Source organism: Phodopus roborovskii, unplaced genomic scaffold, assembly GCF_943737965.1.
Source record: "Phodopus roborovskii unplaced genomic scaffold, PHOROB, whole genome shotgun sequence".
Lineage (NCBI taxonomy): Eukaryota > Metazoa > Chordata > Mammalia > Rodentia > Cricetidae > Phodopus > Phodopus roborovskii.
In genome coordinates this window covers 14,539,031-14,551,732 of record NW_026126460.1, presented here as the reverse complement: position 1 = coordinate 14,551,732, position 12,702 = coordinate 14,539,031, and the positions used below count along the sequence as shown (strand labels likewise).

Sequence of the window (12,702 nt, the reverse complement as noted above, 5' to 3'; positions counted from 1 at the left end):
CTCCCAAAGAGATACCTGAGTCCTCAAGTCCATCTTCTGCTTTCCCAATCTACCATTTTGCTGGCCTTCAGGAATCCCTAAAAAGGATTAAAGTGACCAGCCTCAGAGATAATAGCTCTTCGGAGAATCTTATTGTTAAGCTAAAGAAACTCCTTTGTGAATTTAGGTTTTGAAAAACAAAATGAATGGCATTGAAGATTGCTCCACATTTTACCTACCCATCTACAGGTAGTTCTGAGGCAAGAGAACATTCTATCTGCCTAAATAAGAGAAGGGAAATTTGGAAGACAAACCCAAACAAACACCTAAAACAATACTGTTGCCAACTCCGTAGCCTGTGGTAACATTTGATCAAGGTGTTCCTCAGAACTGTCTCTTAGTTTCATCTTTTCAAAATTATTTTTTTTTTCTAGAGACTTTGAAAATGCCTAAGAACAGAATTGAAAATTTACACACCCATGTATGTCTTGTTTTTAATACTGTAGCTAGTTATTTTGGTCACATATTACTTCATCAAGCACACATTATATGGCAATTAGTGAATATAATATTTATGAAAGATACTCATTCAATAGGCCTACTAATGCTATGTGCAAAGAGATAAATGGATAAAAGAAATGCTAAGTGACTCTACAGCTTCAAAATAATTACTGTGCAAAATCAGTACTGGGCTTTCAGGTCCTTGCTGAACTTCCTTTCCTTCTTTTATTCATCTTGCCACAAGGGGTTACGGCTCACTTGCAGGAGAAATTTATTGGAATAAAACAGCAGAAAAATGGATCGTGTTTGAAGCTGAGCATTTAATGGTTTTTGAGACCATGAATGCTCTCACTAGTAGTTAGAGAAATAGGAATATATGTAGAGAGAATGAACATATGTGAGTCTCAGAGTACATGGGCCTCGGCTCAAACCATGGCAGATAACAACATAGAGTTAAGGGGACCAATGAATATTGAACATTAAATGTCCATATAGGTTTGAGTAATGAGCCTGTAAGGACTCATGTATGGACTTTAACAGAGTAAGTTATCTGTATACGTAGGCTGTAACTGAAATTATGAATGTTTTGTTCTGTAGAAACATCATTATTACTTGAGATTGTCTTCAAAGACTGATGGAAAATATCAGAGCAAGAAGAAGCAGATATGAAATGTGTCACATGCTTCTACATATAGATGCAAATTAATCTCTGCTACCCTATATTAGTATCCCCAAAGCTGGTAAGTGACATACTTTCCATTTACTGCAAAGTATATGCTGGCACCATGTGATATAAATGCTTTGATTCTACCATCACTGAAACTGAAATGACCTTAGTATACTACTAGAGGGGGAAAATGTCATGGTCCTTACACATATTAACAAAAACTCTTCAAGTATTTTTCCCCCTGTCATTCATCTACTTGAAGAAACAAGTAGACAACTTGGAGAGTGGGCAACAGAACAAGGTGACAACTCCCACCATGGCTAAAAAATTTATTCTTCAAACTTCACATCTGTTCCTCAATTCCAAAATGCAGCTAGCAGGGCTGTAATTATTCAACATTATAACTGTATAAGGTAAAATTGTTTATGAATGAATGCTATGGAAAATTCTTCCAAACAACAATAACACACACACACACACACACACACACACACACACACACACTTTTAATGCTTAGGAAGCAGTTACATTGCACAGTAACTTTAAAGGAGACACTGGTATGTGATAAAACTCTAAATTATCATGCTATAAGTAAAATCAAGAAGGATGATGTCCTTACTAGTTCGTAAAACCCAAGGTGAATCTGGGCCCATCACCTTCCATTATCACTTCTAATGGCAAGTATTTGTGCCTCAAGAGAGAGCAGCAGGTGCTGGCTGTATTTGACTGTTGGGAACATGGCAGGCTCTTCTTTGATTTTCTTCCTGTTCCCAGGACCAAAGCTCACATCAGTGGGTGGAGGGAGAAACTGAAGCAAGGTCTTTTAGCAGCTGAGGCTTAAAAAATGATTTCAAGAACAGTGGGAAAGCCAACACCCGCTTTCATTAATAAAAACCTCAGATTGCCTTTGAAAAATCTTCCCATCTTCTGTTTATTCCACATGCACTCAGTATGATCCACACATACTCTTGGTTTTTTTTTCCCTACCCATCTCCCTGGTTCATTTGTTGAACAGATAAAGAAACGAACAAAGGCATAATTGAATGCTGTAATGTTTTCTTACAGATTGCAGAGATTGGAAAAGGCAAAATAAGAAATTCATCACCTAAACCAACAGCTCTTAACCTGTAGGTCATGACCCCTTTCGGGCTACCTATCATATCTCTACATTACAATTCGTAACAGTAGCAAAAGTACAATTATGAAGTAACAAGGAAATAATTTTATGCTTGGGAGGTCATTGAAGCATAAGGGACTATATTAAAGAGCCATAACATTAGGAAGGTAGAGAACCACTGACTTAAACAGTCAGATTTATAATTACAAGGGATTATCAAGGCAACAACAATAATAACAAAGGCAGCTCACCTCAAACAGGTAGTTTACCCTAGACCTTAATATAAGTGACCATAGCCCAGGAACACAGATTCAAGTTGCCTCAAATATATGCCTCTATGTGGTGATCATTTCATGATATTTTAACAGTAACAAAGCAAAGAAGATCATAAATAAAGACACTTTTCAAATATACTGGTGCAAACATCACCTGGGTTACAGCAGAGCCTAGAAACCTCTGCTGAAGTCCTCAGACACCATTTCATAGCATTCTGAGCCTTTGGGTTGGTGGAAGCCTAGGATCTATGTTTCACACAGAAGTGAGCAGCAAGTGACTATTTAGGAGGCTGGCATAGCCCAAGATAATTTGGCTACTGATCAATAACACTCCAGCTTTCTGCTGTCATTGACATTCAGTCAATCAGCTTTTCTGGATGTTTATCACAGGTGTGAGACTTTCATTTTGTGAACTCTAATTGACAATGTTTACTTCCTGCAATTATGAAAATGTGTCAAATAAAATACAATTCTTAGGTGAAAAAAAATAACACTTTTCTTTCTTAACCCAAGCAAACCCTAATAATACCAAAGATTACCGGAGCCTGTTGGTTTTAGAAAATAAAAATAACAAACATCTTACTTATGTTTTTCATTGTGGGAAATGGTTTACTGCTGAGAACTATCTTTTGCCACATGGCTTCAAACTCTGGTTTGAATGGGATCTTTAAAACTCCATTTATTGAAAAGGTAATTGACAAATTCTTCATTGATGGCTATCTTCGCCAGTGCTCTATTACTGCAAAGAGATGAAGTGATCAGGGCAACTCTTAAAAAAGAAAGCATTTAATTGAGATGGCTTATAGTTTCAGAGATTCAGTTCATTGTCATCATGGTGGGAGGCTTGGTGGCAAACATGGCACACATGGTGCTAGAGAAGTAGCTTAGAGTTCTACATTTGGGTCCACAAACAGGAGAAAGAGAGAGACATTGGCCCTGGCTTGAGCTTTTTAAATATAAAAGCCCAACCCCAGTGATAAACTTCTTCTAACAAGGCCATACCTACTCCAACAAGGTTATACCAAGTGCCACCTTTGGTGACTAAGCAATCAAATATATAAGCCTATGGGAGCCATTCTTATTCAAACAATGGTATCACGATTTGGGAGGTGATTTTGGTATAATTATATCATAAAGACAGTATCCTCTGGATGAGATAGCTGACTAAGAAGACAAGGAGAAACCTGTATGTGCTACCACCTCTCACTGTGTAATCCATTTGTCAATAATGACCTGCCCAGAGATAGGGTTTCTTTTAATATTTGAAATAAAATTCTTTTTTTTTTATAAATTTCCTAGTCTATAGTATTCTGCCATGGCAGCCACAAATAAAACTAACAGATAAAAACCCAGGGAAGAGCCTCATTATTACCTATGACAAGACCACATACCTACCAGAAAATTTCTATCCTATCTTATGAATGATTAGTTTCCCCATTTTTCTGCACTGATTTTTGTTCACAAAGGAACCTATTATTTATATGATTTGTTTCCCTCTCACAGACCTTGCACTTTGGGCCTCTCTTGAGCCTGAATAAGTATTATATATATCACAGTCTACTTGCCATCTCCCTCTTCTGAGGAGAAAGGATTTTCTCCTTAATTGTTGGACTATAGCACTGTTCATCCATTTCCTATATCTATTTGTTTGTTTGTTGTTTTCCAGTAGTTTATTTCCATTCAAAAGAAATGCTTTCTCTTTGTGTCCCTGAGTTGTTTATAAGTCTACAGTTGGTATAATCTGTAGTGGGATAGTCCTTCTGTGGCACTGACCACGCCCATTGGGGGGGTGGAGCCATGGGCGGAGTGACCTGTGGAAGGAGGTCGGAGGGAGAGGCGGGAAAAGCTCTCTTGCTGGTGTGACTCAGACAGGAGAGGATCGGGTTGAATTTCCTGGTGTTCATCTGTCTAGGTTGTAAGTTATTTCTACCTGAATAAACATCTATTCGGCCTATTTGTTTATCCTGATCCTTATTTAACAGCCATATCAGCAGCACATATACTAAAATTGGAATGATACAGAGAAGATTAGCATGGCCCCTGCGCAAGGATGACACGCAAATTCGTAAAGCGTTCCATATTTTTAAACAGGTGCTTTGGCCTTTAAAAATGCAATCAGCACCCTTGGATGAATGGGTCCTATATACAGACAACATTGAGTATAATGACAATAAGACTGAAGCATGGGTAGGAGAAGACATATCTAAAGGTCAGAGAAGACATCAAGATAACAGAGTTCCTTACTATGGTGACTTCGAAGCTTGGGTAGGAGAAGCCATCTCCAAAGGTTTGAAGAGATATCAACATGTCAGATGTTATAACTGTGGTAAGATAGGACATCTAAAAAGAAATTGTAGGCAAAGCTTCCCTAGAAATAACACTCCCAGGAATGAATCAAACAGAAGGCCTCAGCCTCCTGGGTTATGTAGAAGGTGTGGCAAAGGCAGACACTGGACAAATGAGTGTAGATCGACCAGAGACAAGCAAGGAAACCCTTTACCATTGGGAAACTCCTTGGGGGGCCTCTCGAAGGCCCCCACATTACAGGTGGTCTGAACATTCCCAGTCACAGTGGAAGGCAATCTCCCACAGGACAATTAGAAAATTCTGTGCCTATTATAAAAACTCATACTGCTCTGGATGACAAACTAGTGACGGAAGTTGAATCAAACATGACAGAAGGAAATAAAAAAAGTATATATTTGGCAAACCGCTATAAATAGTCATAGGCCTAGATTGATAGTTAAGATGAATAATAGACTGTTTGACGGTCTCCTGGACACAGGGGTGGATGTAACTATCATAGCTAATAAATCTTGGCCTCGAAGATGGCCCCTGCATGAGGTAAATGTTCAATTCTTAGGGATTGGAACCCTGTCTCAGGTAAAACGAAGCGCGAGATGGATTGAATGTATAGGACCAGAAGGACAGAGAGGGAGGTTGAGACCATATGTGGCTGATGTAGTGATAAATTTATGGGGTCGTGATCTATTACAGCAATGGAATACACAGATTAACATTCCTCCAGGATTAGATAGGAACCATAGACGACCTCATGATTGTGGAAAAAATACTGTCAAGTACTATACAAGACAGATACCAAATATCCAGGCAGTACAAAAACAGAATACAAGTGCTGAACAAACAGAGGAACCAAAAGCCCTACCTTTAAAATGGCTAACAGAGGAACCTGACTGGGTAGGACAATGGCCTATGACCTCTGAGAAGTTAGAAGCTTTAGAAAACCTGGTTCAGGAACAGCTAAATGCTGGACATATTGAGGAATCAACCAGCCCTTGGAATTCTCCTGTATTTGTGATCAAAAAGAAATCTGGTAAATGGAGAATGCTTATAGACCTGAGAGCCATCAATAAAGTTATCCAGCCAATGGGCTCTCTACAGCCTAGAATGCCCTTGCCTTCTTTGATACCCAAAGAATGGCCTATTATAGTTATTGATTTAAAAGGATTGCTTCTTCCTATACCTTTACAAGAACAAGATAAAGAGAAATTTGCCTTCACGGTACCTAATTACAATAATTCTCAACCGGTGAAGAGATATCAATGGAAGGTTTTACCACAGGGAATGCTAAATAGCCCCACCCTGTGCCAATATTTCATATAAAAACTGTTAGAAATAATTCGTAAACAGTTTCCACAATCCATAATCTATCATTACATGGATGATATATTGTTAGCTGACTTTAAAGGAGAAATATTAGAAAAAATGTTTGAGAAAGTAAAGGAAGTTTTACCTCTCTGGGGATTACAAATTGCACCTGAAAAAATACAAAAAGGAGAGTCTATCAACTACTTAGGATATAAAATAGGTCTACAGAAAATTAGACCAGAAAAAGTACAGATCAGAAGAGATCGCTACCAGACTCTTAATGATCTTCAAAAATTACTAGGAGAGATTTCTCAACTGCAAACCATGATTGGAGTAGAAGGCCATGATTTGAAAACCCTGAAAATGGCCCTAAAAGGAGATAAGGACTTGAATAGTCCACGAATACTATCAGCTGAAGCTGAGAAGGAATTAGAATGGGTAGAAAAGAGGATACTAGAAGCACATGTGGACCGTGTGGATCCAAAACTAGACTGTATTCTGGTTATATTACCATCTAGAGAATATCCTTCAGGGATTTTGATGCAGAGAGAAGATATCATATTAGAATGGATATTCCTACCACATAAACAGAATAAAAAACTAAAAACATATATAGAAAAGATCTCTGACTTGATTATAAAAGGTAAATTAAGACTTCGTCAGCTAATAGGAAGGGACCCAGCAGAAATTATAGTACCTTTAACTAATGAGGAAATTTCTTCCTTATGGAAAGATAACGAATATTGGCAGAGAGCTTGCAGTAACTTTTTGGGAACAATTAGCAACAACTATCCCAAAACTGAGAGAATCAAATTCATAAAGAAAACGATTTGGATCCTTCCACGCATTGTAAGAAAAACACCTGTTTCTGGAGTTCATACATTCTACACTGATGCAAACAAATCAGGTAAGGCAGGATATAAATCAGGAAAAATTAGCAAAGTGGTTCAAAGCCCTTACAATTCTGTACAAAAGGCAGAATTGTATGCCATTCTCATGGTACTTATGGATTTTAAAGAAGCCCTCAATATAGTTACTGACTCTCAATACGCAGAGAAAGTCGTTTTACACATTGAGACTGCAGAATTTATTCCTGACAATACAGAATTAACTTCATTGTTTATACAGTTACAAGATACTATCAGAAAGAGGACTCATCCCATATATATAACACACATCAGAGCCCATACGGGTCTGCCAGGTCCTCTAGCACAAGGCAATGATGAAATTGATCGTTTGTTGATAGGAAGTGTGCTAGAAGCCTCAGAGTTTCATAAGAAACACCACGTGAACAGCAAAGGTTTAAAAAAGGATTTTTCTATCACTTGGGAACAAGCCAAGGAAATAGTAAGGAAATGTCCTACTTGCTCATTCTATAACCAAACTTCTTTACCACCAGGCAATAACCCTAAAGGTATAAATAGGAATGAAATATGGCAAATGGATGTGTTTCATTTTGCAGAATTTGGAAAATTAAAATATTTACATCACATATTTCAATGGGCTTCAATGGGCTACTGCTCTGAGCTCTGAAAAGGCTGATTCTGTCATCATATACCTATTAGAGGTAATGGCCATTATGGGCATACCTGCTCAAATAAAAACTGACAATGCTCCAGCATATGTCTCCAGCAAATTGAAACAGTTTTTTGAGTATTACAAGATAAAGCACATAACTGGTATACCACACAATCCTACAGGACAAGCAGTGGTTGAGAGATCCAATCGTACTTTAAAAGAAATGCTCCATAAACAGGCAGAAGGAACCAAAACACACAAACACAGATTACATAATATAATGCTTTATTAACATTAAACTTCCTTAATGCTGATGAAAAAGGAAAAACAGCTGCAGAAAGACACTGGACAATAGAAAAAACTTCTGAACTAAATCAGCCAGTGTACTTCAAGGATGTACTGACCCCAGAATGGAAAGCAGGATATGTGTTACGTTGGGGTAGGGGTTTTGCATTTGTATCTACAGGAGAAGAAAAACTATGGATACCATCTAAGTTCATCAAGATCCAAGTTGAACAAGAGAAACATCTTAATGAAGAGAAATGACAAGTCATCCAACAAATTAGGTCCCATGAGGAGTGCGGAGGCCTCTCAAAGGTAGGGGAAGTGTTCTGTTCTTGTTCTTACAGGAAAACAGAGAAAACCTATCTTCAAACAGCCAAAAAACACTGAACCTGTAGGTGCCTACAGAAGAGAAGACAGCTCTTCAGAAACAATCACTTAAGGAAGCAGAATCTGATATATGGTAAAAAAAAAATTAATTGTAGTAAACTATTTTTATACAGAAATCTATTTCTCTCTACTATCTAGTATTCCTGAAGTCCCAATTTATGTAAACCAATGCTGGCTTTGGAGTTGGATTTGGCTTTCCTTCTCTAAATTCAAGCATGTTGTTAAGATTAAATTCATGGTTTCTGCCTTAAATCAAGAAGCCAATTGGTGTAAGGCAGAAGAAAACAAAATCTGGGGACTCATTTCTTATATGCAATTTTCTCTCTGAAATCCTAATTTTCTCACATACTTTTAATGCTTATTGTTGTCTTTCCCTAATGCATACCTTAAAACTTGAAAATTTTACTTTAATATTGATGTGTAACTTTTCCACAAGGAATAATAACGATTCCTAACAGCAGTCTTCGAACTCTCCGGAAAGAAGATGGGGCCCCACATCTCGTTTCCACTTGACTCAACCTGATGCATCTGAACTACAAACATAACCCTAAAACCGGTTTGAGACCGTTTTTCTCAAGACAACTCATGACTAGCTAGCTGTAATGGTGCACCTTTTTATTACACACTGGCCAGAGTTTCAAATAGAACTACAGTCAAGAATTTTCTGCCACACAGTGACTAGCTACATATGTCACAGCCAGTTCTGTTGAGAAATTTGGTTGCTAAAAATTTTCTTCCTACAGGATCCATTGGAGCAATCATTGTCTCATTTCAGCAGGAAGTAACCTTGAGATAACGACACCCCCTTTCCCTACCCTTGGAATTTTGGGATAATAGTCATTGTCTTTGGGTTGGTTTTAGTTATTTAGGATTGGGTGATGCTTACACTTGGTTTATCTTTTAGACAGGAATAGGGAATGGTTGGGAAAGGTATGGTTTAGATGGGATATAGGTAGATTAGCCTATTTTCTTGAGAATTTGAGTAAGAATGAGATAGTATTTTACAGCTTACATTGTTATGTATTCTTATGTGGTAAGCTATGTAAAATTAAGTTTATATTTTTTATATTATGTTAAATCTTTCCACTTACAATGTTTTATGCACATTATTTTTTTACCATATTCTATGTATGTATACTTTTCTTGTATTCAAGACATTTTGTATATTGATACAATTTGGGATATTTATCTTGCTGCCCTTTATAGTTCTACCTCTTGTCTTGACACTTATACTCTACCTCTATTTTAGGGATTTACATGTATGTATATGTAAATAGTTATATTGTTTAAGCATTTGTTCCTGCTTTACTCAGGGAAGTTTTAGTCAGTCTTTTTAGCTAAGTTCCTGAGTATTACAGATTATCTTCACTCATATTTCCTGTATCTATGAGATTAGTCAGATATAGATGCTTAATCTTCAATCACTTCAGAGACATGCAGAACATGGCATTTAAATGTTTTAATATTAGTACTCCATTGACATGAGACACTGTTGCTCCTGACAGCACTGTGCACTTTCCCGAAAATATGTTGGACACTGTTGTTGCTCCTGCTGGAGTTCAATCTCGCCTCAGCTAATGGCCTGTTGGGCAAAGAATTGTCCCCACCTTGACCACTGATTTGGACATGCAGTCCTATGTGCTTGCAGGAGACAAATATAGAAGACTGCTTGACCTTGCCAAGTCAGGGTAAGACAGCCATTCTACCTCCCTGCTGTTGTGGTCTGTCAAGTTCTCTTGGCCTTAGTCAAAACTGGGTGTACCAACGTTGCTGTGAGACCTAGGGTGACTGTTCAGGTGGCTTGCTGTTTCTGTCCTTGCTGCACCTTTTGGAAGTTGTCCATCCGCATTTCCTGTCTACTCTAGTATTGTTAATTTCCTTCTCAGGTCTTGATGAGGTTGAAGATTAAACTATCACAACTATTATTCTCTCTTCCTAGTTAGATATATTAGGTACTAAACTTACGTTTTCCAGCTTAGGACAACTCTATTGTAAACTCCATTATGCCCTCACCCTAGGACTAGATATGTAGGTCATTTTGTTCTCGATTTTCCTTTTCTTAGAGCACACTTGTTATTCACTGTTTTGTATATAGTTTTGAATTAAGCATAAATCTTTTCTTTTGACTAAAAGGGGAATTGTAGTGGGATAGTCCTTCTGTGGCACTGACCATGCCCATTGGGGGGTGGAGCCATGGGCAAAGTGACCTGTGGAAGGAGGTCGGAGGGAGAGCCAGGAAAAGCTCTCTTGCTGGTGTGACTCGGACAGGAGAGGATCGGGTTGAATTTCCTGGTGTTCATCTGTCTAGGTTATAAGTTATTTCTCCCTGAATAAACATCTATTTGGCCTATTTGTTTATCCTGATCCTTATTTAACCGCCATAATAATCTCTGTTGGTATACTTAGTCATACATAGTACTCATACAGATGTTATAGCTACTCCCTACTAGAGTAGTGCCTGAGCTTTTATTATACTATTGCCCCTTTCTATCACTATATAACAGGCTCTGCCACATGGTCAGAAACATCCTATTTCAAATAGTTTTGATATATGTTGCAATGGATTCTCTACCATCAGTTTTATTCTTGTCTAAGTCCATGTTCCTTTCTATTTCTATTTTTGTTGTTTGTTTTTATACTCTCATGGATCAGTTAATATTTGTACTTAATCATTTACATGGAGTTCTCAGTGAGTTGAGAAATTAAGCCATATTAAACTAGTGAACTTCAGTGAATATTTATGAAATTTTAATTTATATTGATTTTTATTTTTCCCTCAAGCACTCAAAGAGGCACAATAACAGAAAGTGTATTATGTAAAGGTGGTACAAAATCTGAACAAAATCTCTGACTTTGTGTGAATATTGAATTCTTTTCAGAATATAGAGCAAAGAAATATGTATCAACTCTAATTTAACTACCATGTCCTTTCCTGTATTATCACTGAATTCTTTGTGGTTTTATTTTTCAACCTGTGAAATCCTCCCCAAATGCTTTAGGGATTTCAATAACTACTTCAAATATATAATGATAATTGCTACTAAGAAGTATTTGCATTCACCCAGAACAATACATTATCAATGTTCTTTGCTTCTTTTCTAGAAAGGAGGGTGAAAGGCAGCTTTGGTAGTCATCATTATGATCTTGTGTTGTTAAGTTCCCACTATCTATGATGAGGACAGAAAGGAAAAAAGTCAATGCAGATACAGGGCAAGATATGGATTAATAACATGTTATAGAGGACTGAAGACCTAAATGCTTAAAAATGGCAAAGTCTATATTTGTGCATATATATGTGAGTATTCAGTACATATATACATGTTGATGCAACACACATATAATTATGGTATCATTTTGTTTATCTATTAGCTTAAAGTTATAACCATTTATTAATTTTAGATAATATTAATTGTACTTGTTGAGAATAAGACTGCTCCTACAAATGTAAGTAAAACTTTAAGCAAGCTTTAATTAAATACAAGCCTGGTTGATGGAATATGGCCAGGTCCATTCTAAGGTTCCCAGAAAATGGTCATGAGTCACATTTTGCAGAGGCTTAAAAAGGGCAAACCACAGAGCCACTATATTTCCCATTTGGTCCAATCAGGAGCAAGCATATATCCTGATGTACTTCCTGCCTGTGGCCCTACTGCCTACATCCAAACTGTAGCACGCATTAGTCCTGATATATTTCATGTACACATTTCTCCTGCCCACATGTGATCAAGCACATCCTGTGCAGATGAGTCAAACAAACATAGGACAAACAAGAACTTATTCTTAACTACAACCATAACTCTTAATGTTCAAGATATAATTTTCCTGTTTTAGTCTCACAACAATGCTACCAGTGTACACTTAAATACATATTTAAATATACAGGTAAAATAATCACATTCACTTTTTGTTTAGTTTTAAAAAAAAAAAACAAACTGCATAGCAGATTTAGACAATTTATTGTTACAAAGCAGGCATCTATCAAGTTATCTACTTCCTTCAGTAGTGACATGCAGAATAAATCTATTTGTTTAATGATAAAGAACATTAGCAAATAAATTAAGTCAGTTGCTTTACTCTTGATTAAAAAAAGGAAAACAAAGCAAAACAAACAAAAAACCCACAGTGACTGTCTTAGGGTTAGTTAGGGATTCTATCACTGTGGTAATTTGAATGAAAATGACCCCCCAAGGGGAGTGGCACTATTAGGAAGTGAGACCTTGTTGGAGGAGGTGTGGCCTTGTTGGAGAAAATGTATCACTATGGAGGTGGGCTTTGAGGTCTCATATATGCTCAAGCCATGGTCAGTGACTCAGACCACTTCCTGTTGCCTACAGGTCAAGATGCAGGACTCTCAGCTACTTCTC

At 37.3% G+C, this 12,702-nt stretch overlaps 1 non-coding gene across 1 annotated transcript; it reads left to right on the top strand.

Moving 5' to 3' along the window:
- Window positions 1–4,520: 4,520 nt before the first annotated feature.
- LOC127226561 (U6 spliceosomal RNA) lies at window positions 4,521–4,624 on the top strand. The gene has a single exon (XR_007834892.1). It is a non-coding gene; the product is annotated as a U6 spliceosomal RNA (small nuclear RNA).
- Window positions 4,625–12,702: the final 8,078 nt, after the last annotated feature.